The sequence below is a fragment of the Convolutriloba macropyga genome, chromosome 7 (genome assembly GCF_964194025.1).
Source record: "Convolutriloba macropyga chromosome 7, txConMacr16.3, whole genome shotgun sequence".
In the NCBI taxonomy this organism is placed as follows: Eukaryota; Metazoa; Xenacoelomorpha; order Acoela; family Convolutidae; genus Convolutriloba; species Convolutriloba macropyga.
The window spans coordinates 62,568,765-62,594,785 of NC_134474.1; the positions used below are offsets into that span (position 1 = coordinate 62,568,765).

The 26,021-nt window shown below is 36.5% G+C and overlaps 1 protein-coding gene across 1 annotated transcript in view; it reads left to right on the forward strand.

Moving 5' to 3' along the window:
• Positions 1-26,021, forward strand: part of LOC142343229 (uncharacterized) — a 344,179-nt gene that overhangs the window by 290,590 nt on the left and 27,568 nt on the right. The window lies entirely within an intron of this gene.

Below are 26,021 nucleotides of genomic sequence, written 5' to 3' on the forward strand. Positions count from 1 at the left end.
ACTAGAAAAGATATGGGACCAGAACAAAATGAGGCTCGGTAACAATTAGACAAAAAAGAACAAAAACAGTAACCTCAAAAAGGTTAGCCTATTTTTTTTCAAAAACAATTAATTTCAAAGTAATGAGAACCGTTAGAAATTAACTGAAAATATCGGACAGGTTTACGATTCTCTATTTTTCTAAAGAAGGGCATTGAGACCTTTCGTTATTCAATTTTTTATGCGGTTACAAAAAAAAGACAACAAAAAGAAAACAAAAAATCAATTAAAACTTGCCAGAAAACGCTTTTAAAGTCGCCATGCCATATTTTGCCTTCAAAAAATATGTTCGACTGCGCCTTCTTCGAACACCAATAGTGTAGTTTATGACCTCTCATTAATGAGACTAAGTAACAAGTAGACTAAAAAGAAAAAAAGGGCAAAATTAAGTAATACTTTTGTATTTTTCGAAAAAATAACTAGTTCCAAAGTCATGAAAGCCATTAATTACAAATAGAATTATTTAAATATGTTCGTCCAAAAGCCAAACCATGGGACCTGTATTTATCCAGTATATGTCAACTACCAAAAACGTCAAATGTGACAAAAATCAAAACAATTTACTTTTAAGAATAGACCGTGTCGAAGCCAGTAAAGTCATAACGAATTCTTTTAAAAGATTAGGTTTTGTGACACCATTATCTTGTGACCCCCTCATTTGACAACAATAACGTCTTATGGGACTGGTAATTAACGAAGCTATGCAACAAATAGCCAATAAAAAGATCAAAATTGAGATGTTAAAGTGTTGTTTTTTAATTTTGAAGACAAATAATTTCAACGTCATGAAAGCTATCAGCTATCTACTGATATCAAAGTATCAACTTATTTGTTTTTCCATAGAAAACCAGTGAAACCTGTCATTATACAGGAAATTTCATACGACTGAAAGGACAAAATTTAAACAACATTTAAAACCAAAATTAAAAAAAATCAATTAAATTCTTTGAGAAAGTGGTGTCGAAGCCGTTAAAACCCGAATCTATACCTGTAAAGATTTTGATATTTTCAATTGTGTCTCATTTTGAACGTCAATATTGTGATATGTTAACTGTCAATAAACGTGAAAAATGGGCAAATGCTTAAAATAAAAAAAAGTGAAATCTAGGAGTATCAAAGCCAGAAAACTTAAACTTAACGCGTAAGACTGCAAAATCATTCAGTTTTAATTCATTAGAAGAAGCATTCTTTTTTGCTGACACTGAGCTACAAGATGACCAAATTGAGAAAAGAGTAGAGGCAAAGTTTAGTAAGTCATTATTTATTTAAAAATCAAAAATTTAAGTCAAAACGACCATAAGCTTTCAAAAGAAAAACTAGATTGAATAACTTGGAGCTGCTTAGGAAGCCAATTGGATCTATCACTAGTGAGCTTTGATTTGAAATGTTCTGTTCTTTAATTATTTAAAAAATCGAACTTTTTAAACGATTACAATCGACTGATCACAATCCGAATTTTTTTGTGAATTGTAACAGTCCGATTGGTCCTCAACTAGCCCTGCGAATGCAATTTGTCGACTGGCAAACTTAATATTCGGAATGTTGTAGACATAGATGATTTGTTATTTAAAAAATCAAAAATCAATGCTACTTTCTTATAATCAAGGAATAAAGTTACCAAAAAACGACAGAATTTTTTTTACAGAGCAATCTCATGGAACATTGAAGTAGGATTAGCCCCCTTTTGAGTCTACAAAGATTTTTTTAGTGGTTTTTGGGTGTGCACTTCCGGCAAATTTAATCAAAGTGGACTACAGAAGCTTATTTCCTGCTTTTTTTTAAACATCTAGCCAAAATTTTTTCCAAAAAGGTTAAATAAAAACAGTCAACAATACTCTTTTGTCTTTAAAAAAAAACAACCACCCTATTCTTAAAATTCAGAAAATAACGCAAATCGGTCTAATTTTTACAAAAATTTAAGCATCAATAGCTCGCTCTAGAAAACGAAATTCAATTTCATTTGAGTATATAGTTCCTCCACCCCTCAAGAGGGGTGGGAACAATCAGAATTTGGTTTTGTTCCTGTCCTCGTTTCTCATCCATGCTACGCCGGAATTACAAACTAACAAGTATAGGACGTTTGAGTCCAAGCAGAAGGTAAAAACCGCGCTCTAAAACTCTCAAAGTAAAACAAAAGAAAACAAAGTAATTCATATATAGTATAGCTCTTCACTCTTTGAAAAACTAGAGACATGCTGAGATATGTAGTGGAAAAAGTAGATTAAATGAGAGGCATTAATTTGAAAAGACTATTGAGGACCAAAGAATTCGAAACAAATTTCAATTCGGTCACCAAAACATACAATGGTATTGAATAGCAAAACTTCTTTCAAATTATGTACTGCTGCCATAGCACATTAAAATAACTCTTAAACTTGGAAGTAGAAATAATGGCAATTTTTTTCAATTTAGGTTACAGTTTAAGATCAGCTTTTTTAAATTTGTTTTTTAATTATCCATTTGCAATAACAATTGCAATTTTTGAGGTCTATTATTTTCTCTAAGATTTATGAACATCGGAATTTCAGAATTTATGAACATCATTAAATTTTTAAAAACCTTTGATTTAGGAAAAAAATATCGAAAGAAATGAAAAAGTGTGGTCATTTTTTGATCTTCTATTGCATATAAACTTTTTGATACTGTTCAAAATTTTGCTAGTATCTAAAAATTAACTACTGTGAGAGAATGTTGGCATTTTGAGATTGTGTAAAGCTGAACAAACAACCGTTGCGTAAATTTGAATTCCAAAACGCAGATTTTTTCACTTTATGCGGTTGCTATCAAAGGAAAGATCATTTTATGCACAGATCTTTGTGAAGATGCGAAAAACTACATTATTTTAAATTTACGAAAATGTACTGAAAATGTGACTTTATTTAATAAATAATTAGAAAACCTCACTAAAGAACTTTTATAAAACAATTTGTGAAGATACCGATCGTGGAACATTTATTTTTATACACGAAACGTGATGAGAATTATCAAGAAAATTGGAACGTAAAAGGTTAGAATTTCCTTCAAGTTGTGACGTTCATTTAAGATTGTCATTTTAGCCAAATAAGGTATAGTACAGAATCGCTTTCACTACACATACCATTGAATCAATTCACAGAATCTCTTGTTATGATGATGGATTTGAGTGTATCTTATTTAAATAGATAAACATTTTAAACGTTCATATTTTTGAAAGACCAATTGACAGTTCACAATAATCAGACACCACCTATCGGAAAGAAAATTTTTATTAGTTGCTCTCCAGAAAAATTTGTAGCAAATTTTCGATTCAAGTTTTTGGTTGGACGCCGACAGGGTTGTTATCATGAAAGTGCATACGAACGAAAATTGGGTATGGTTTGCGTTTGCTAACGGTTTTTACAACTGGAAACAAGCTATTGTGATATTTGGTTTTTGACTGCTCTCGAACAACGTTCGAATCAACAGTTCTGAACATTTGCGTCTTTTGAACCCTTGTTTTAATTTGATCGCTTTTGGCCTAGAGTATACTTTAACTGGCTTGAGTTAAAATTTAAGTCATTTTTAAATGGGAGAAATTTATGCCAGCGATTTTTTACTTTTTAGAGGGCATCTCAGACTAAATTATGTGGTATTAGTTAAGAGAAAGAAAGAAAGAATTTATTTATCTGGGTTCAAGTAATATATTAAATGAATAACAAGTTATAAATTTAAATATCAAATGAGACCCGGAAAGGACAGATAACGGGACAATGCAGTCCACAAGACTTCTGCCCTGGTGGCTTAATGCAATATCAATTTGCTCAATTAAAGGAAAATGAAAGGAAAAAAATTTGTCAGCTATGCCAAAATTGGTCGAGAAAAAAAAAATTTTTGTTGTTGACAGAAAGCGGAGTGCCCACATGTATAGATTGATAAACACACTGCATAGCCTGCTGTTAACGAGAGAAAAAAATCTATTTTTTTTTCAAAAATTTTCTAAGTCTTTAAAATTTTTCTCAAAAAATGAAAAAAATGCGATATCTCGAAAACTAGAAGAGCTAGAGGGGTCAAACTTTCAGGCTAGAATCAGGGACCAAAATTGAAGGTCCTGTAGCATGCAGCCAAAGGTATTGAAAAAATTGGGAAGCTAAAAATCAAAAATATATTTTATCAATTCACGGTTTTGTAGTATATATATATGTCTTTCCAATTATGATACAAATGTGAAATGTTTGAAAAGGGCAGATCTAATATGTTGTGTGGAATGACGCCACAGGTTTTTAGCATGTTGAAAAGTTTGGTTGCACGATATCTAACAGAAAATCGTTCAATTTGTCTTTTACAGAATGGTTCTGCTAATAATCCAGCTGATGCACGGCGTGTATTTCGGTTAGATTCTGAAAACTTAAATAAATCGTTTAAAAAAGTTGGGCAATGTTGTTGTTTAAGCGATCTAAGAACAAATTTGAGAAGTTCATAGACGTGTAGCTCATATATTGTTAATAAGCAATTGCTTTGAAATATATCATCACAGTTTTCGCGTCTTTTGCGGAAGTAAATGAACTTCAGAATTTTCTTTTGAAGGATATATAAGGGTTCTAATGATTTATAACTACAGCAACTGTAAACTAAAAGGCCATACTGAACTATTGGTACAACGTTTGTACGATAGTAGTTAATTAACTGAGCTCTAGGTACATAGTGTCGTAGCTTCGATATAATACCACTTTGTTTACCGAGTCTCACTTTAACAAAATCAATATGCGATTGGAAGGAGAGCTTATTATCAATGTAAATGCCCAAATACTTGCATACAGGTTTTACCTGAACTACACAGTTATTAAGTGAGAACGAACTGGAAGCGTTAATGTTAATGTTCATTTGAACTGTTTTAGACATATTAAGAACAAGTTTATTGGCATTCAGCCAATTATTGACGTTAGCAAGATCGCTTTGTAAGTTGTTTATTTGGCAGTGAATAGCAGTTAGGTTTGTATCGTCGGCAAAAAGAAGCACCTCGGTTGATGGAAATGAGCGGGGTAAGTCGTTGATATAAACTAAGAAGAGGAGGGGCCCTAATATAGAGCCCTGGGGGACACCACAGGATATGTTGCGCCATCCAGAGGAAACACCATTAACTTCAACGCGCTGTTTTCGATTTGTTAGGTAGGAGCAAAACCATTTAATACAGATGCCACGGATGCCGTAGGTTTCTAATTTATAAAGAAGTATAGAATGATCAAGGGTATCAAAAGCTTTCTTAAGGTCAAGAAAAAAGCTATAAATATTTTTACCATGAAGTAGTTTTGCACGCTCGGTCAATTCAACAATTGCATCGATTGCACTGTGTTTTGATCGCAAGCCGAATTGTTTGGAATATACGAGTGAAAATTTTTCTAAATACTGATACACTCTGTTGTACATAGCTCTTTCATATATTTTGCTCCAGGTTAACAAAAGTGAAATTGGTCTATAGTTTGATTCATCGGTCTTTGCTCCATCTTTATGAAATGGGAGGATTTTGGCTTTTGTTAGTTCTGATGGGAAGTTTCCATGTGAGAACGATTTGTTTATCAGATGCGTTAGGTAAGGAATTACCACAGGCGCAGATGGTTTTACGATTAAGTTGTTGATATTATCATCACCAGAAGATGATTTGTTATCAAGCTGATCAATAATGAGTTTAACTTCAGCATTTGACACTTCATATAGAAACATCGACTTTTCCACAGAAGGTAAGACTGGTAGAGCGGTTTCAGGCAGGGCAGCTTTAATGTATTTGGCGATCGTTGTAAAGTAATGGTTAAACTTATCTGCTATATCCTCAGCGGTAGGCTCCGACTGCCTCTGCAAACACGATGTGAGAGCAGGGACAGTTTTAGCGTCGTTACTTGAACCTCGTAAATCATTTAAAAGTTTGTAGGTTTGTCTTGAGTCTCCAATACATGCCTTGAATTTATCCCAGTAAAATTTCTTTTTAGATTTTCTAACAGCTAGTTCAAATTTGTCACGTAATTTTCTAAATTTTTTTAGGTATTCTTCGTTGTGCGGATTTTGTTTCCATTTCAGGTGCGCGCGATTTCTTTTTGCTCTCAAATTTTTAAGGGTGTTGGTAAACCATTTTGGAGTTTTACATGCTGGCTTGTTAAAGCTCTTGATAGGTGCAAAAAGATTTAAAGTATTTTCGAAGATGTTTTTGAATTTATTGAAAGCAGAGCCAGGCTCCTCTTCGGTGAAAAATTTTTCATTACAAGCACTAAGGCTTTTGCCCAGTCTTTGAAGAAATTCATCATGTAATGATTTGTTTTTTAAGAAGGACGTGTCACGAAATGAGATCTCGGGCTTTTCGAGTTGACATGAATCCCATTCTATTAATACCGGGTAATGATCAGAGATATTCTCTTCTTTCAATACGAAAGAACGCGTCAGATTTATGTTTTGGAAAATAAAATGATCCAGGCAGGTGGAGGTGTTTTCTCTCTCTTGTGGGTTCATCAGCGAAACAATTAAAACCATTAGCCGTTATTATATTGAGATAGTTTTTGATAAGTGCATTATTTTTGAGAACATCGATGTTAGTATCTCCACATATGATCATAGGAGTTGAATGAGAAGCGTTTCGCTCAAGGAATTGGTCAAGAAACAGTTGTTTATTTGAACGTGGTTTGTTGTATAGAGTCAGAAAGGAGTATATATGCCCATGAATTGAAATGTCTGATAATATTCCCTCTTCAAATGGACTATCTTTCTCGCTTAGTATAACGCAATTTTCACGTAATTGCATCATTACTCCTCCACCTGTTGATTTTCGGTTTCGAAAAACGAACTGTCTATATCCCGGTAACAAATAACAATTTGGATCATCATTTGCAGTTAGCCAAGTTTCAGTCAGACATATTACGTCTGGTGGAGACTCAAGACTCAAAATTAACGCTTCCAGTTTCTCATAGTGCGGCTTTAGAGATCGTACATTTAAATGCATAACAGAAACTTTGGTTTTTAAAGGCATATTCGGAACATCAGCAGTAACAATTTTTGAATTATTTATGTTAGTTGTTCCGAAAACAGTACAAAACATCATCCAAGCTATAATTGAGTAGGATTCCTCCATCATAGAGGTTGTTGAACTTGTTAATTTGTTGACTGTTGGGCTCCGTGAAGAATACTTTTCCTTCTTTGGTCCATGCGGAAGCAATTCGGGGATCGGTTCGCATTAGATTGAGGAACTTGACTCTTGATCGACTGATATCCTCAATGATCCGTACGTTGTTGGCCAGGGGGTTGTCTTTGAGTTTCTTCTTATTTGTCAGCATGTTCACTTTAGCAATGCGTCGCGAAAACTTGACTATTATTGGACGAGCAGTACTTTTCGTGCCAAGCCGATGAGCAATGGAGATGTCGTTCGCAGTTACTTTTGATTCGATGATGTTCGAATGTGAGAACTTTTTCAATTGTTTCTGATGGTGTTTCTAAGTGGCCGTCCTCATGCAGGTTTTCATTGATTCCTAGAATTTTAAGGTTATCGCGTCTATTATAGGTTTCCAGTTGTTCTGTTTCACATAATGTCTTCAGTTCTGATTTCTTGTCAACGAAAACTATATCCTCCCTCAATTCGCCCATTATTTCTGTCTTCATGTCTGACACGGCTTTCGTTATAGCATTGGATAAAGTGTCTTTGATTTCTGTCCGCAGTGTTTCCACAATTTTTGGCAGCATGCTTGATATTGTTCTTTGGATGGCTTCGTCAACAAACTTTTGTATTCTTGCGTCGTCTGAATTATCTTCCTCAATTGGAGAAGATCCTAGCAGAAGTCGAGATCTTTTGTTGTTCGGCTTTGATAACGGTGTTTGATCGTGAAAACGCAGGTCGGGTAGTGGGGGCTCATTCTCAGTACTTGGTGCTGTACCAGGTTGGGAAATTATTGGCATCTGGTCACTGGGGATAGTCACCCCATTGGCAAGTTCGCCGACATCAGACATTCTCTGAAACTATTTGATAAGTTTATCACAACAATTAGGCTATGATCACAACAATCAGTTAAATGATCACTAAGTCTAAATTTTTACTACAAAGAAAAATTTTAAGAATTGTTTTTCACAACTTTATGAACAATTTTTAGCCACATTTAGAGTTAATTTGGCCTAAATTTTGGCTAAATTGATCGAATATAAGTTGCTATTGGTTTCTTTTACGATAAAATACGATTTTCAAAAATAATTTCTAGACTTATCTTTAGCTTGTCTTTTAATCGCTATGGGTGTCCCGAACTCAAAAACATAAAAAAATGAGCTTTTAGGGAAATAAATTGAAACAATTTTTAATCATTTCTGTCATGTTACTTTTGTTCTGCTTGTAGAAAACTTTTGATTTCATCAAAAAAATACCTCATAACTTATCATTCCAAAGTGAATTTCAAGAGTTTTCATATAGGACTCTTTTTGAATAATCTCCGGACAATGTCCTGAAAATTTGGTTCTTTTGGACCAGCCTCTGAGGAAAATGACAACTTCATTTTGATTGATTCTGTCAAAAGTTCGATATTTATGTGCATTTTTTTGAGAAAAAAATTCAAGATAAAATTTTTTAAAAGTTTAGGTTTCGGCTGCTTTTAGAGTTTTAAGCACGTTTTACTCCATTCTGTTCTGTCATAGAAGCTCTCCAGTTGTATGCAATTAATTTTCTGGTTACAAAGCATCTGACTCCTAAAAACCTATTCTCAAACAATTGGAAAGAAAAAATAAATTGCTTACAAAACGGTGCAGTGTGTTAGTTTATTTTCTAGTTTGTAAATAGAGAACAGTTTTTGTTTTCGTGGTGCTAGACAGTTCTTGAATTTTTACAGCCTGAATTTTCCGAAGTATGATTGTTTTAAAAAAAATGTACAATGTTGCACATCTGTCGATAAATGGCTCTTAGATGTTCAAATTTCATTAACCGAACTGAATTTTTAAAGCATGATAATTTGTGGCAACCACTTTGTATTCGTACAGGGCTTGCTAACCTTCCTTTCTTGTTTTTCCAGACTTTCGCGGCTATTTTATAAAGACTTTGATAAACAACAAGAATCTGGTTACCGACATCTGTTGATATTTTACACTGCTCCATTCCTTTCGATTTTGAATCAAAGCTCAAGAAAATGAGTTGCTTCGGAGAAGTTTTGTGTTTAGATACGTTTGTCTTAAAATTTTGGAACCATATTCTTGGTGGACTAATCAAAAGAAATTTTTTAAATTAAAAGTTCAATTGATGTTAATGTTGGTAGAGTCTCAATCGTGCGTTGTCAAGGTTGAACCATAATCGTCGCAGACAGAGTGGACTGATGAATTAAAATCAATTCAATAATTCCGAACGGGACTGATGCACTGTGGAAAGGGAAATATTTTTCTTGCTGCTTGCGAAAACAAAAAGTTCTTGAATACTTATGCTTCTTTAGTTCTCTTTTCTACCAAATAGTCAAATTCCAAAGTGGGACTTTCCAGTGCCATGCACAGAATCACTGCAGCTGTCTTGTTTGACTTTTTGTCAAAAGTGACGGGTTAATTTGATAAAGCCCACCGAGAGCATTAGGTTTGTAAGCAACGATCTTAGAACTCTCTATTCTATTTTTCCACTACTTTGATAACTAAAATCATTGGTAAGCTCTCAACCGTTGCTCGAGAACGATTCGTCTACCCGGGTCGAGATTTTGTCAAAAAACAATGTAAGATTAGCGGTGAAAATAAAACTTTTTTCACCGCAAAGCGCCCACATCTTTTATCGTTGAATGAACTGAAAGCGGTGAGAAGAATACATATGCCGATAGGGTGATACTCGGCACCCAATCAGCACATGCATTCTTCCTCGGTTTTCGGAGCCTACCCGACTAATCATGTTGTTCTATTTTTAGATGACACAGTAAGCTTATTCATTTTCCTTTTTCAATTTTTAGCAAAACATATAGCGTCATAATTCCCCCCACTTTTTTCAGCTGCCGTATTGTTCCTTTTTGAGTGCGCGTTTGTGTTTGTTGTGTGTGTGTGTGTATGAGTGTATGCGTGCGTGAGTATGTGTGTTTGCTTGTGTTGTGTATGAGTGTGTGCGTGCGTGAGTATGTGTGTTTGTTAAAAATAACTTCCTGTTTGTTAGAGCAAGCACATTAATTTGTCATCGCTCTTATTATCAACACGCTTTATCCTCACATACAAAAAACAGTATTTTTGCCTAAACGATTTTACTCTTTCAAAACAGTTAAATCTATTCCTAACTTATTCAACCTACGTATTCGAAAAAGGCTGCGTGTTTTCTAAAAAAATTATCAAAAAAGTTATCAAAAAAGTAGTTACAAAAAATGTGTACCCCCCCCCTCCATCAACCCTACCCACCCACCCACCCACACACACACACACACACACACACACAAACAAACACACACACCCACACACACAAACACACACACACACAAGCGCGCACACATTCACGCGTTTATACGCAACAACTGACTGATACATGCACACTGTCAGCTTTTCTTATATTTGCAGAAAAAATTACATTTTGTAAAATAATTTTTACAAAATGTAAAAAATTTGTTTTTACAAATTGTAAAATTTTTTACAAATTGTAAAAATTGCTTTTCTTCGATAGTATTTCAAATTCTAAAAACAATCAGTTTATCTAACAAAATGTAAAATTTTTTCAAATTGTAAAAAATTTTTACAAATTGTAAAAAATTTTTTGCAAATTGTAAAATTTTTTTTTTACAAATTGTAAAAAATTATACTTCTCAAAAATTATTTTAAATTCTGAAAACAAACAGTACATTTTACAAGTTTTTTTACAAATTGTAAAACTTTCATCGTTCCAAGTAATCTTTCAAAAACTAAAAAATGCACAATTTTTACAATTTGTAAAAGAAATTTTACAAAATGTAAAAAAACTCTTACTCTTTTTATCGTGATACATGTCTGTCGGATCAACTCATTTTTACAAAATGTAAAAATTTTTTACAAATTGTAAAAAACTTGATTCACTATGAAAACAACCTTTTTGTTGATACGTTTTGTGTTTTCGAATTTTAATTTGAGTTAGTGAAGAAAACTGATTGGTTAATTTTTTCTCTACTTTTCATTCATTCCTTGCTCGTTTTTCGTTTTTGATAAATTTTCTGATAGGACTCAATGCTTTAATTCTTTGTTTTTGTGGATCATTTTTCTGATTGGTTGGTGTATCGACTAGCAAGTTGAGGTTAGCTTTGCCTCGCTCCAAGTAATTCATTTTGCTCACACTGTTGCTAACCGTCATTTGGTTGCTCCTTCTCAACTAAATTTTTTGCTTTTGTCCTAGCGTTGTTGTTTATTCGAATAAGCTTTACTTAATTTTGTCTTGCTGCTCTAATTTTTTAGTTTTTACAAATTGTAAAAAAATCAGCTTCTACATTTTACAAATTGTAAAAATTTCAGCTTCTACATTTTACAAATTGTAAAAAATTCAGCTTCTACATTTTACAAATTGTAAAAAATTCAGCTTCTGCTTTTTACAAATTGTAGAATTTCAACTACGTTCCTCTTACAAATTGTCAAATTTTTAGGCATTTCATTTAACAAATTGTAAAAACTCAACTTCTACTTTTTACAAATTGTAAAAAACTCAACCTCCACTTTTTTACAAATTGTAAAAAACTCAGCCTCCACTTTTTACAAATTGTAAAAAAACTCAGCTTCTACTTTTTACAAATTGTAAAAAAATTCAGCTTCTCTTTTTTTTACAAATTGTAAAATTTCAACTACGTTTCTCTTACAAACTGTCAAATTTTTAGGCATCTCATTTTACAATTTGTAAAAACTCAACTTCTACTTTTTTACAATTTGTAAAAAAAAAACTCAGCTTCTATTTTGTTTACAAATTGTAAAAAACTCAGCTTCTACTTTTTACAAATTGTTAGATTTCAACTATGTTCCTCGTTCGGAATGATTGTAAATTCTCTATATTACTCCTGTTTACAGATTTTAAAAAAGAGGATTATTTCTAACAAGCGAGGGATGTCTTGATGAAATTTTACAATTTGTAAAATTCGGTCTTTCGCTGTTTTTGTTTTCAATCAGCAAAAAAAATAAAGTGATTTCTCATTTTTTACTTAGAGCTCTTGTTTGCGTTTTTGAAAAAAACGGCCCTTACACTTTATTTCAGATTAGCTTGCACTACTACATTTTGTTTCTCATTGGAAGAAAACAAAAAGTGGAGGAGTGTCATTCTACTTATATCCAAAATCATCTTGGTCTTCATTCCGACAACATTGTTAGTAAGTTAAAACTTTGATTAAAACACAGTTTGAGCCATGAGCGTTTTTTTTTTATTTTTTTTTAAAAGAGGAAGTGCTTGCCAACTTTAGGCAATAGTGATTGCAACGTTTTGATGACAAAATTAGAAAACAGTTTCTTTACGATCGATTTATCATCCAATGCGTCGCTTGATTGCTATCCCGACAATACACTTGCGTCCTTCCGTACATCACTCGGCGCACCTCTAGAACTTGACGATAATCAGTGGACCGTTTCCCTCTCTAGCATAACTTGCCCAAAAAAGTTCTTCAAAATCGTTGAAGGTAAATTTGACTATATCAATGGAAAACTTGGCATCTACTTATCAAATTGTCGTGTTCCTAAAGGTTTGTACAATAGCGTGTTCGAATTGATTGATGGCATGGAAAAAGGAATCTATGCATCTAGAGGACAAGAATCTATTTTCGATAAAAGTAAAAAAGATTTTCAGTTTTTCCCGAGAAAAGAACTTACGTCCAAAGGTGTGGTTGTTCTATGCAAAGGAAAGGATTGTGTTCATCTGACAAATGTTTCCGATGATCTCAGATACATATTAGGATTAGAGAAATCTCCGTTGGAGACGCATAATAAACTTTCCTCTGGAAACAACCAGTTTGAAGATAAGCCAGTTTTTCCAACGGATATCAATTTGTATCATCGTGCTTTTGTTTATTGTGACATTATTGGGCCACAGTTTGTTGGCAATACCAAGGCACCCTTATTAAGATCTTTCCCCCTATCTGACGCAACTCAAATTGGTCCTGAAAAGGTGGAGTCCTCCATCGCAGGCCGTTTCGGATATCCAGCTGTATATCGTCACTCTTTTGACAAAACTCAATCTAAGCTTGTCAATAAAAACTATATTCACGATATTTTGATTGAAATTCGAAGTGATACTGGGAAACTGATACCTTTCACGGGAGTTGGTCGTACCTACGCAACACTTTTCTTTCAAAAAATTAGTTCATAGTTTCATTGCTTCAAATAATTTAGAATGGCGCAGTGGATCAGAAAACGAAAAGAACAAAGTGACCTCGAGCGACAAAATGCACAGCCTTTCACCGGAGTAACGCCTGAAGAAGATCTTGATGTATCAAAACTGGATAACGTGTGGGACCTGGATCCAAAAAACAACCGATTTGTCAGAGTCGGGCTCAGAAAATTTGAAACGAGCGTATACGCCTACATTAAGGTCTTCAAATTAACAACTACGGTTGATTCAAAAATCAATACAATATCCGATAAATGGACCAGACAATCGAGTTTATCGCTCACAATGGACGAATTGATCAACGTCACAAAAATTATTGGCAGTGAGTCCAGTGAAACCTTGACTGAGACAGATTTGGCACTCCGGGAGTCTTTTGAGGTGGCAATGACTTCATCCCTTGAAGCGATAAGATGCAATAGCGCTCCCGTTGAAGGGAAGAAAATGAAGACAAAAGTTGTGGAAGTTGAACACAAATTAAATGGCGAAACGATTGGCGACGAAGGCGAAGTTTACACCCAGTCTCAAGTTGGGGACGACTTTCCCGAAGACTTTGCTATCCCTGTTACAGAGGATTTATCATATCGAAATGAGCAAGATGCAGATATTTGGCGATCCCCAATCAAATTCAAAGCTAGTCAAAAAGTGAAAAAGAGCAGTTCTTCCAATATGAAAAAATTTTAAATCGTCTGAATGATATCACACAGTTTTGGTTCAACTGATTGATTGGCTACCAGATTATTATTCTCCTCTCCTTGATCAACCTATATACAATACTTTTGTATTCTCTTGCTACTATTTTTTAAATAAAAAACTTTTTTGCAGCTTTTACTCGTCATCTCATTCCAGCCATTGTTGGTCTTTTTTTCAAACCTTGAACAAACTTATAGTGCTGTGTTTTTCAGACAAGTATCAATGACTTCTGTCAGTTCTTCTGAAGCAGTGAGTTGCGAAGCAATTGACCTTAGTCGCGGCCATAACCTTGCTGTGAAGCGGGCACGTTTGACAAGGCAACCGGACGGTTTTCATGTTACACTGGAGGATGATGAAGGCAATTCTACCCGGATTGAAATCGAAGAGTCTGTCGACGACAACTCCCAACAAGCGAGCTCTAGCACTGAAGTTGTTGACTTGGACAATGAGGACGTTAATGACGAGGTAATAAGAACCTTTTTGCTTCAAAACACCTCCTTTTTTCTAGGATGACATATACTGTACTGTATTGAGATGGGCAGTATCGAACCCTAAAAGATACAAAAAACAAATCACTTCGATAATTTGCTGAGCCTCAATAATTTTATTGTGTTTTGTTTAGGATAGTGGAAATGTTCAAATAACCCAGATAGCGCAAATGTTTGGGATTGACGTAGTGAAGGAGGTTGTCAGTAAACAATCAAATCAAATATCGCTGGGCAATATGATACTCAAGGCTATCGCAGAGGGTCAATGTAATGATCTTTATGCGAAGTTCAAATATGTTGCAACGCGAGAAGAATTGAATACGGCTTTTGACTTCATGATAGCTAATTTGAAGAGCCTACTTCTCCAAATAAACATAGGTTCCTCGGAGACAAATAACATCAAGCGTTATTGTTGGATGCTTGGTTTTTTGTACAAAGCAAAAAGCGACCTGTTCAATGACAATGAAGACGAGAGGCGATCAAAAGTGTATTAGAAATTTTGTGTAAAAATGCTGTCATGCTCGAATGTGACTCTTGAAGACTTGATTCTCCGCTGCCAAACCATAGCATAGCAAAAAGTTCAACCTACCATAATTCATTTTTCTTGCGCGGATTTTGTTATGTCTAAAAATTTATTGTACACTTTTTCTTCTTTCATATGTGTGTGTATTACTTTTCATCTTATGCTATGACAGTCAGTCATTTATTGACTATTTAGTTGTTTCACTACCAAATTTTTTATCTTATTTTTTGAATTTCAACGACCAACTGAAAGAAGCAAGTTTATTCAAAACCACCTTGTCTTCAATAATATTATGAGGAATTATTGTTAAACTCATTAGAAAAAAAAAATGTTCTCACAAGATCACCAATTCAGCCACTTCTGTTTTTCAGACCACAAAATGCAGAGTGGAAATCAACCATGTACAATGTCCGACAACCCGTTATGCTCAAAAGAAGTTGAAGTTTACGAAAAAGTTGAGATAGCTGTTCGTCAACTTGAGCTGTCACATCAGTCAATTACCATTTCGATAGATAACGGATCCTGTACATGGATAGAAGCTCTGAGAAACCTGGAAAGCACAAAGGCTTTCGGAAATGTGCTCTACCATATGGGAATCATCAGACGTTTCGCTTCCTTATTCCAATGGAATCGACTGAACAAGACTCTCGAACAAATTTATCTGAGGCTGGCGGATTGCTACAGAAAAATTGACATGCACGACGACGCAAAAGCACTCAGCTTAAGAGCGTTCAATTTATCGCAAGAATATAGACAGCGTAATGAGGCACAGAAACCAGCGACGATCCCAGAGTGATTGTTCCTAAACTAGATTATAATGAACGTTTTTTCGAACGTTTATAATTTTTGTAAGCTGCCTAACTTTCACCTTCAAATATTATGTATAGTTCAGAGTGTTTTTACTGATATTAAAGTACTTTAATTTATATCCGGGGTTTAACCTACAGCTTTTTTGAGAGGATTAAAAACGTGTCAACCAACTATTGGACAGACTTTTTTTCAAAAGATTTGAATGATATCTTTCCAATCAACCAACCGTTAATCAAACTTGATCAAACTGATTTTGTTATTGCGGTTTCTAACGTATTTCCTGCGTTTCAGTGAAATGAATGTACAAGCCAGTGCAGATGAAAGGGTTGTCTATCTTGACAAATGTATTGCGGCCTGGAACGATTCACTAATTGAAGCAAGTGAAGGTATCCGATTAAAAGAGATGAATGATGTGAAGGCGGTGCAGCTTCTAAAAGGCCTCAGAGACGAAGGTTTACGACTTCATTCGTTGCCAAATATCAAAGAGTTTTTGACTGGTTTTCAGTGGTTCAGCATGACATATCTGATGGAACGAACCTATCAAAAACTTGGAGAAATTCTTCTACGTCTTGGTGGTTCCTCTAAATCTGAAGCTAAAGAATGTCTTTATATGGCAGCGGTTTTTGCCTGCAAATATGTTCAGAAACCAGCCAACAAATGATTAAATTGTGCCTTTAACTGTTGCTTTCAAATAACAAGTAAAACTTGCTCCAAACTTTTACCACCCATGCTGCTGTGTTTAAAGCCGCTAATCATTTTCCAAACAAAACATTTTCTTTTGTCATTTCTGATGCACTCACTTTTTGTACTCGAGTTTTCTAATTATTTTATGATAACACAATATTTTGTTCTTGGCTCAACATAAGAAAGAACACGAATTCTGTTTAACATTTTTTTTTGCTGTTCGAAATTGATGATTGTTCTCTCTCTATAAACGACACAAACAGACCGTCGTCTAAAACTAATAATTGAAGAATCAGGTTCTAAATTTGATACCTGTTTTCAGAGACTGAACAAGTCAAGTGAAAACACACACACTAATGGCAGCAGCAGCAACGCTACTGTAGCAGAAGCACCAGACCTGAGCTCAGCTAGTGGTTTTGATCCCTCAACCTTTTATCAAATAACACGAAGACCGAAAAGAAGGAGCTCCCTACAAGCGGTCAGTCGCGACTTCGAGGTCAGTTTCCGAGGTATTGAAACCCAAATTGACAAAGTCAAAGACATTTTTAATCACTTGATAAATTTCCTAATTGAAGAATTAAACCGTGAAAACGAAAATACTAACCACCGTATACGCTTGGTTCTAAATGCTCCGAGTCTGAGTTACCCAGTTCATATACCTTTCCAGGAAGCGGCTGATTTTAACATCGATTTTGTGTTAAATGAAATTGAGCGTGTTTTAAATTCAAACGAAGGGTTCGACATCAGTAGCGATATGAAAGTGAATGTGTTATCGGTGTCTTTACCTGCAATGGGTGGCTATAAAATAGGCGGAATTCATAATCGAACTATCCCCGACGTACTAACTTTCATATCACAGAAGCGATCAGTTATATCTATTCATACTGATGAATCAAATAATTGCTTATTAGCAGCACTAGGCGTAGGCATGGCTCTGGCAGATAACGGATTACAGCGGGCAAAGAAACAATTTTCAAAAAAATACAAACAGGATTTGGAAAAAAAGCAGTTGATATTCAAACTGAAACGGTTTTCTAATTCGGATATTGATTTCGAAAACAGCGCGAATAAAAAATGGACTCTTGACGATCTCTCTATGTTGGCCAAAACCGCAACTCTAATACCATACAACATAACTGTGTACGATGCAAAGTTCATGGGTGTTTATTTGAAAAGTTTCAACGACGGCCAGGAGAAGCACATTGATCTGTTGTACAACTCAGACGCAGAGCACGTTGATGTAATCACTTCAATGAAGGGCCTGTTCAGCGTTCGGTTTTACTGCTATGCTTGTCATAAAGGATTTTCTACTGTTAAACACTTGTGTGCAGCCAGTTCGTGTACAGAGTGTCGTATGCCAAAGTGCAGAAACAGGGCTTCTACTGCGTTCAATACTGATTTTTTTGGACAACAGACGTGTTCTACGTATCGTTGCCAAACTTGTGGACTAATTTTGAAGAGTCAGCTGTGCTTGGATGCGCATATAACGCAACGTATTTGCTCTTATTTCTACAAATGTCCTGGGTGCAATCTTACTGTTTCCCGGCACTCGGCGTCCACTCATCAATGCAGCAAAAAACGATGCGTTACTTGTTCTCAATTTTACGATTTCTCACAAGGAAAGAAACACGAGTGTTTTGTACAGAGCCCCAGAAAACGGACACGTGCAGCCCTGGAGACTGATGTTGGTGAAAGAACGACTGTTGATGGTGATAACAGAAATTTTGCCGGCAAGAAATCAAAGAGGAGTAACCTCTCCAATTCAGTGTCCAGTTCTGACGCTTCCTTCTCGCGACAGGAAGAAGAAGCAGAGCAAGCAGTGCCAGACGAACAAACTTGGGCCTTTGACATATAAACTGATCAGAGCTGCGAACAAAAGAATGTACACAAACCGGTTCTTCTGATTGCAAAATCATTTTCAGGAGTTGAGAAATCTTTTGTTGGTTACAATTCAGTTAACGATTTTTGTCTTTGGTTGTTCGACAACAAAGAGCGTGTCAGAAAGTGCGAATGGTTCATTGCTCATTTTGGAAGTGGGTACGACTTTTTGCCAATCTTGGAGTGGCTATATCAGAAACAATGTTTCATTCCAAAAATTGTTCTGAGAGGCAATAAAGTTGTGTCACTCAAAGTGGGAAATAAACGGTTTATTGATTCATACCTGTTTATACCTATCCCTCTTCGGAAATTTTCAAAGACATTTACTATTGAAGAGACGGAGAAGGGATATTTCCCCCACTTTCTTACTTCATCTGCAGCTTTTGAAGGTAAAACACCTTTTCATACAATTTCTTCGTGCCCCAATGGACAGGAATGCGGCTTAGTGAACATAGTTTCCGCTGATTGCCCTCACTGCATTAGTATGAGAGATGACAGACTTTCAAAACTCCAAGGATTAAATTGCACAGCACGGACGCTACTAAGAGAGTGCCATGAGAATTCAAGAGAATGCCAAGAACCAGATTTTGCCTTCCTACCCGGACAGTTCCCGCCGCGGTGTCTGTTTGGCATTAATTCCCTAAAAGATACTGAGGATTTTAATCACTTCATTCAGTGGCATCAACAACAAGAGGTAATTTACAAGGAAAACTTGCTAGTTTACGACTTTCAGCTAGAGTTAACAAAATACTGCCAGTCAGACGTTGAATTATTGAAACAAGGTGTTACCACTTTTCGACGACTGATTAAGAAAACATGCAACAACATTGACCCCTTTCAAATAGCATGTACTGCTGCATCAGCCTGTAACTATATATACCGACAACTGTTCATGCCTCCAGCCTCTATAGCAATTTTACCATCAAACGGATATCGCTCGATGGAGAAAACTTCGTTCCCGGCTAATCAATGGCTCTGCTGGATCGAACGTACCGAGAGGGAAAAAAACAGGAATTTTGAAATCAAGTTCTACAAATCAAACTCGTTGGGTGGTTCTGCTTCAAAAAACGATAAAGAAGTTCGAGAGCAAAAAATTGGCCCGTGCCGTGTAGATGGCCTCATGTTAAAAAAGAGCGCTGCGATGAACAAGATTGGATCAGCGATTCTAAAGTTGTGTACAGAGCAATTATTTATGAGTTTTTTGGTTGTTATTATCACGGCTGCTACAAATGTTATCCAAATCGCAAAGAGTTTAATAAGAAAATGGGAATGACTATGGAAGAGCTTCATTTCACCACTTTTCAAGAAAGATTTCAGTTTCTCCAATCTCAAATTGAAAACAAAGTTCGCCACAAAACGACGGATGGTTTAAACTATGTTATTGAGTCATGTGAAAATATCTGGGAATGTCAATTTAACGATTTAGTTAAAAGCCATTCTTTTGAGGAAGCGGCAAAAATTGCTCCTTTTTCTAACGGCCACTATCATACCTCAAAGTTGAAACAACTGGTGAGCAGTAGCGAGTTTTTTTCACCACTCAAAGCCAGAGACGCTTTTGTTGGCGGTCGGACAGAAAATTTCTGCACACGTTGGCACAAAAAGAATTGTAACCAAAAGTTTCGGTATGTTGATATTTGTTCCTTGTACCCGTATGTTAACGCGTCGTGCCCTTATCCTGTTGGTCATCCGGACTTTGTGCTTGTGGCTCCAGTTTTTGATGAAAATGTGTCGGAAAATCCGTTAAGTCTTCAGCGCCGAAAAGTGCTAGCATCACGCTCGAATGATTGCATTTATTGTCAGCCTTTTTCGGAAGTTGAACAAAAAATTTTGGATGAAGAATATTTTGGATTAATCAAATGTCTTGTTCTGCCGCCGAGGAATCTCTGGATACCAATTATCCCTTTCAAGTATAATGCGAAACTTTTTTTCCCGCTCTGCAGGAAGTGCGTGGAAACCACTAGTTCTAACAAACCCCAGCAGGCAAATATCCCAATCGATGGGTCAAATTGCTCGCACAGTGATTACCTTGATAGGGCTTTCTGGGGCACATTTGTGACTGTTGAACTACGATTAGGGATTCGTTGGGGCTACAGAGTTATTGATGTGTCGGAAATTTGGTCATGGAGCACTGCAAGACGCTCATCAAACTTATTTCGGGAGTACATAAACACTTTTTTGAAGATAAAAACAGAAGCGAGTGGGTGGCCAGTAGAGTGTAACTGTGATCAGACTGAAACTTGTAGCCACAGAAGAGACTTTCTGCGCGACTTTGAACTCAAAGAGGGGGTTAAACTGAATGAGGAGAATATGGAGCGGAACGAAGGCTTACGTTTCATCTCAAAAATTCTTCTCAATTCTTTTTGGGGTTATCTTGGTATGCGTGAGAACCTGCCAAAAACGAGGTATGTCAACAATTACCCTGATGTCGTAAAATACTTCACGTCTAATTTTTCTCGCGTTATTGACGCAACTCTAGTGGGAGAAGATTTGATGCTTCTTCAGTACCAAATGATTGACGATGCGGCTGATATTCCGAGAAAATCTAATGTTGTTTTGGCTGCCTTTACAACCGCCCACGCCCGAAGCATACTATATCAGCATATTTCGAAAGTGAAAAATCCTCAAAACGTTTTATACTGTGATACAGACAGTATAATGTACATCGATGAGCAAGTTAGTGGTTTGGATGCTCATAGGGATATACCTATCGGTTCCTATCTCGGTGATATGACGGATGAGCTTCCAAAAACGGTCACGGTTGATAATTTTTTTAGTGGTGGGCCAAAATTTTACTGTATCAATGGACGCAATAATGAAACAGCTGCTGAGTACAATGTTTTTAAAGTCAAAGGTCTCACTATTAACAGAGCAGTGGAGAAAACGTTCGATATCGAAGCGTTCAAAAAACTGGTTCTTCAGGAGGTGCACGAGCTGCGCTCCCCATTTAGCTCAATGCGTCGTTGCGTTAAAACTGGTAAAATTCAAACACAGTTTTGCAAAAAAATGACTAAGATAACTTGTACTAAACGCTGCTTCGATACTGATACTGGCTTATCTGTCCCCTATGGTTTCTTATCCACCTTCAAACATTAATGTAGCCAGTTTGTATTTGGTATCAGTAGTTTAATTTTTGTTTCTTTTTTCAATTTGAAGTATTAATTTCTTTTCACACTTTTTTCTCCAATTGTTTATTTTTTGAACAGGAATTGCAAACCATGCACAAACTTTGTCTTGTTTTCAGATTATTGAACGTTATGTCTCAAACCAAGTCAGACAGCACTCAACATTGGAGCTCGGAGACGATAACAGACTGGTCAAGTAACAGATATCTAGAAAAACTGACTTGTCACTACATTGCGGTCGACTCCTGTCAAATGAAGAATATGGGCTGTTGCATGAGCGTTGATGGGTTTTATTGTTGCGGGCCAAGTGGCCAACTAAGAGCTGACTTAGATCTAATTAATGACACTATTGTCAGCTCTATTGTGCGCGCAAACTATGTTTCATTGTTCCTGTTCATCCTTTCGATAATTTTGCTGTCTGTCGTTGTGTGCTGTATTATTGATGCTACTCATTTCCGATGGTCCCGAAAACAGGAATTCAGTCAGCCGTTAAAAGGAAATCGAAAAACCGGCCGGCGACCGAGGTTCTTGGGAAAGGGATTGCGGTGGACGGGCAAACACGCTTGCAAGAAGAAGACAAAAATTCATCTGACTTGATTTGCAGGGGTTGCTCTGCTACAACGCAAGGCGAAATGTCCGCGGCTTCATGGTGGCAACACGATTCGAATTCTGTCCAAGCTCTCCAGACTACTGCGCAAGTTCACTCCGTTCCTCCCGATCTCCTGGTTTCCAATGCAAGTAAGGAAAACATGACTGCAGTTCTATCACTGATTGGACCACAAAAGTATATGCAGTATCCGGTTTTGTATGGAAGAAAACACTCTTTACCAACAAGCTCTCGAAACATTTATTATACACCAATTTCCGTTCAGAGAAACAATTCTTTCACGACAATTTCAAAAGACAAGCCAGCAAATGTAAGTCATTTCGTCAAAGATAATAACCCCTCTACTTCTCACTTTGGAAGCCTGGTCGAAGACGTGCCCGCCCGAAAAAAGAGGTTGCCATCTAAATCAAGTGTAGATGATAACACTTCTACAACAACAACAACAACTTCGACTTTTTCTCGTAAGCAATTGTATAGTTATGGAGACCTTGAAACGCTAGTTTGATTGATGGATTGATCATATCATGCAAAAGAAGAGGAGCACTTGATGATCATTTTTAAAGCAGAGACTCATGGCTGTCTGTCTGTCTGTCTGTCTCTCTATGTTTGTATACCATATCTCGAAGGTTTGTATTGTATTTCAGCAAACATTTGTGATGAGTTAGTCTTTATTGATGACAGTACTTGTTGCTTTTTACTGTACAAAAGATTGAAGTGAATGAAAAGAGAACTGCCAATTTGAGGCAATTTTTTGTAACTTTTAGATTTTTGATAGTTGTAGGTAGATCTAATTGTTTAATCATTAACTAACTACCGCACTTGAATGTTATTCTTTTCGTTTTCTTTTGTTGTTTCATTTGTGTACCTATTATTAACTGTGATGCAGGGGACACTGATTTTTCAGAGTTTTGGTATGGAGTTTCGTCAAGGTGCAACCAGGAACTATGCGCATTTTGTGTTCTACCCCACCAATGATTGTGAGAAAGGAGCAATAGAGCAATGTGATCACATTTTGGAGGAGCTCTGTGCAATGCTACAGCGTGAGCACATTGAGTTTGTGATTGGTGCCCATGTCTTTAACTGCCTAAAACGATGCGGTTTTCCAAATGCAGTGTGTGTGACACGAAAAACCTCACAGAATCAACATCGTGTTCCAAATTCAGCTCAAAGGTGCAATCTTATGTCGTCCACTAATAAGGAAGCACCGGAACTTTGCGAGAACCATCTTCATTTGTTGATATACTGTAGAGATGACTCCCAATCATCTACAAGTAATGCCCAACCAGCGACCACAATAAACTGGAGACTTGAAGAAGCCGTAGCACGCGTCAGGCACTATTTCAGTTTTCAACTACCGAGGTCAGAGATGAGATCAGGCTTCAAATTTTTTCAAATACAAGTGTGGTGTCCCTTCTCTGTGTATGCTGCTTTCGCTGGACAAATAAAAAATAAACAACCTTATGCTCTTGCGCGCGGGGAACAATTGGACTTGTTCAGTTCTACATATGACGCAAATGCTGACTTGAACAAATATTTTCCAAAGAGAGCACCAATTCTCCGTTCCAAGTGCCTGTTTGAACTGCAAATAAAATTCTTGGTAAAATAGTGTTGTGCATATGGACAGCAATTTAGATTATGACATCTTTGGTTTTTCTTAATACAGTTTAAATACAGCATAAATGTAAGATTGAAGGCAGGCAAGTAGAATGTATCCTTGACTCAACTTTCACGCGCTCTACGCAACTTTATCCTGATTGGTAGCCTTGCTCATAACACAAGGTTTGGTCTTTTCAGAGAGAGATTTAATGGCTCTCCTACCAATTTCTAGTCAGTATTTTGTTCGCATTTGGTCAAAAGATTCGGTCCTCAATGCATCTACGCATCAGAACCTGCTTTTGCAGCAGCATATCGAACCCAATATTGAGGTGTTTGAGCGTATCAGCAATTTGAGCTGCGAAACACAAATTCCAGTGAGCAGCAGGCACCTGTTTCTGACAATACAGTTGGACGCTTCTCGTGTAGGAATCTTCAAGAGCATTGCTACTTTCTCCGTAACAGAAATGAATCGTATTTGGGGTTTGAAGCCAGCCATTGACAGCCTGCTTTTTTACTACAATTCAGTCTACAATTACCGACAAGCGGCAACATCATATTTGCCTCAAAACCAGCTCCAGAATGCTTATAATCGGTTCGCTCAACAACAACAACAGCAAAGCAACAGCCAAATGAATTCATCTCACTTCTTTTGTCCACAGTATGATAGTGCATCGGACGCAACTTTGGATTTCAATCTGCATTATTTCAACCAAAACAACAACAACGCACATTTACTTGAAGATAATCAGTCACACATTGCAGCTAGGTCAAGTCTTTCCACACATCAGATACCGTTTGCGGCTGCCGCTCGAATGGACTCTCATTCGCTTCCAGTGCAAAATCAGCAACCATCACCAGTGACATATATTGCTGAACCATCTGCTACGTTGTTGCAGCAGCGAAACCGTTTTCAACAAAATCAATTTGGTAGAGCTGCCAATAACAATCTAAACGTTCGACATTATTCCTCGGCTGATCTTTCAAATCTTTCCAATTACACAATTGGAGAAGAAAGTGAAGAAAACAACAATTCCTTAGCGGGAGTAGCCTGTGTGTCTCAACACGTGGGAGATGGATCAAGCAATGATACCAAACAACAAGTTGCCGGGAGGGAAGACAGAAATCTTACTTCGTCGTCGGCAGAAGCTGTTGTAATAGCTGGTGTTCCTGATGGTTACTATGATGACGCTGAAGAGGAAGATGATGAAGACAATATCAATACTACTGACGTTAATTAGAAGCTGATGCTATCTATTAAGCTGCTGTTTCGGAAAACACTTTTTTTATTTCTTGCTACTCCTTTACGTTTTACTTTACATTTTTTAAAGCTGCTCGCTTCTTTGCTGCCAGAAAAAAAAGCTGCTCGCTTCTTTTTGTTTTTGTACTGTGTCTTCTTTTGTTACTACAAATGGCGCTTCTTTTCCTGTTTCTATCTAATTTTTTAATTTTTGTTGTGCGAAGAAAAGTAATCAAAATTTACTGCTGTTGTTGTTGATGATGTTAGATTAATTAATAAAATGAAAAATATTTGTCAAAGACCTAGATCATACACCTAGCTATGCAGTTTTTCATTATCAAGTTCTGTTTTGTAATGGTTGTTTAGTTGGTTGATTGATTGATTGATCGATTGATAACAATAATTTTTTCGATAGATATTTGTTTGTATGGCAAAGGAAAGGCAAAGAAAACAGCAATGAGGAGTTTGTCAACAATGAGATGGATGAATGGATGGATAGATGTGATATACATCATTTTTTCATAAACTAATTTTTTTGGTATATTTTCACAATAAAGTACCTGTATTTCTCAATAGAAAAAAGTGTTTTGTTTTTCAGATGCTTTGAAGACAAAACAAAAAATCGTTACAAACAAATTTTCTGCCTGGTTTCAATTGACTGACTGGCTGAGTGTCAAACAAGTATCTTGCCCGACCTAATTTCTAAAGTGGTGGCTCCCCATCATTTGCAACTGCAGCGAAAAAACACATTATTCACAACGAGATGATTAGAGAACAACAACAACAACAACAACAACAACATGTGCCGGAAGAAAAAAGCAGTTGTTTTAATTCTGAGTTGAAGAACGACGCGGACAACATGGGCGCGCGCTCTCCGGACGGCGCCGATGGCGGACGCGCTGCCCGAACGAACGGCGGGCCGCCCGCGGACGACGCCGAGCGGGGCGGCGGACGCGCTGCCCGGACTTCGGATGGCGCGCAATCTTCGGGCGGTGCGACGCCGTGCGGAAATTGCATGAAATTGTTAGGAACTAACGCAACAACAACGACATCAATGGAAAGCAGCCACTTTGATTTAAATGGGAAGAGGAGCAGGAGGATGAC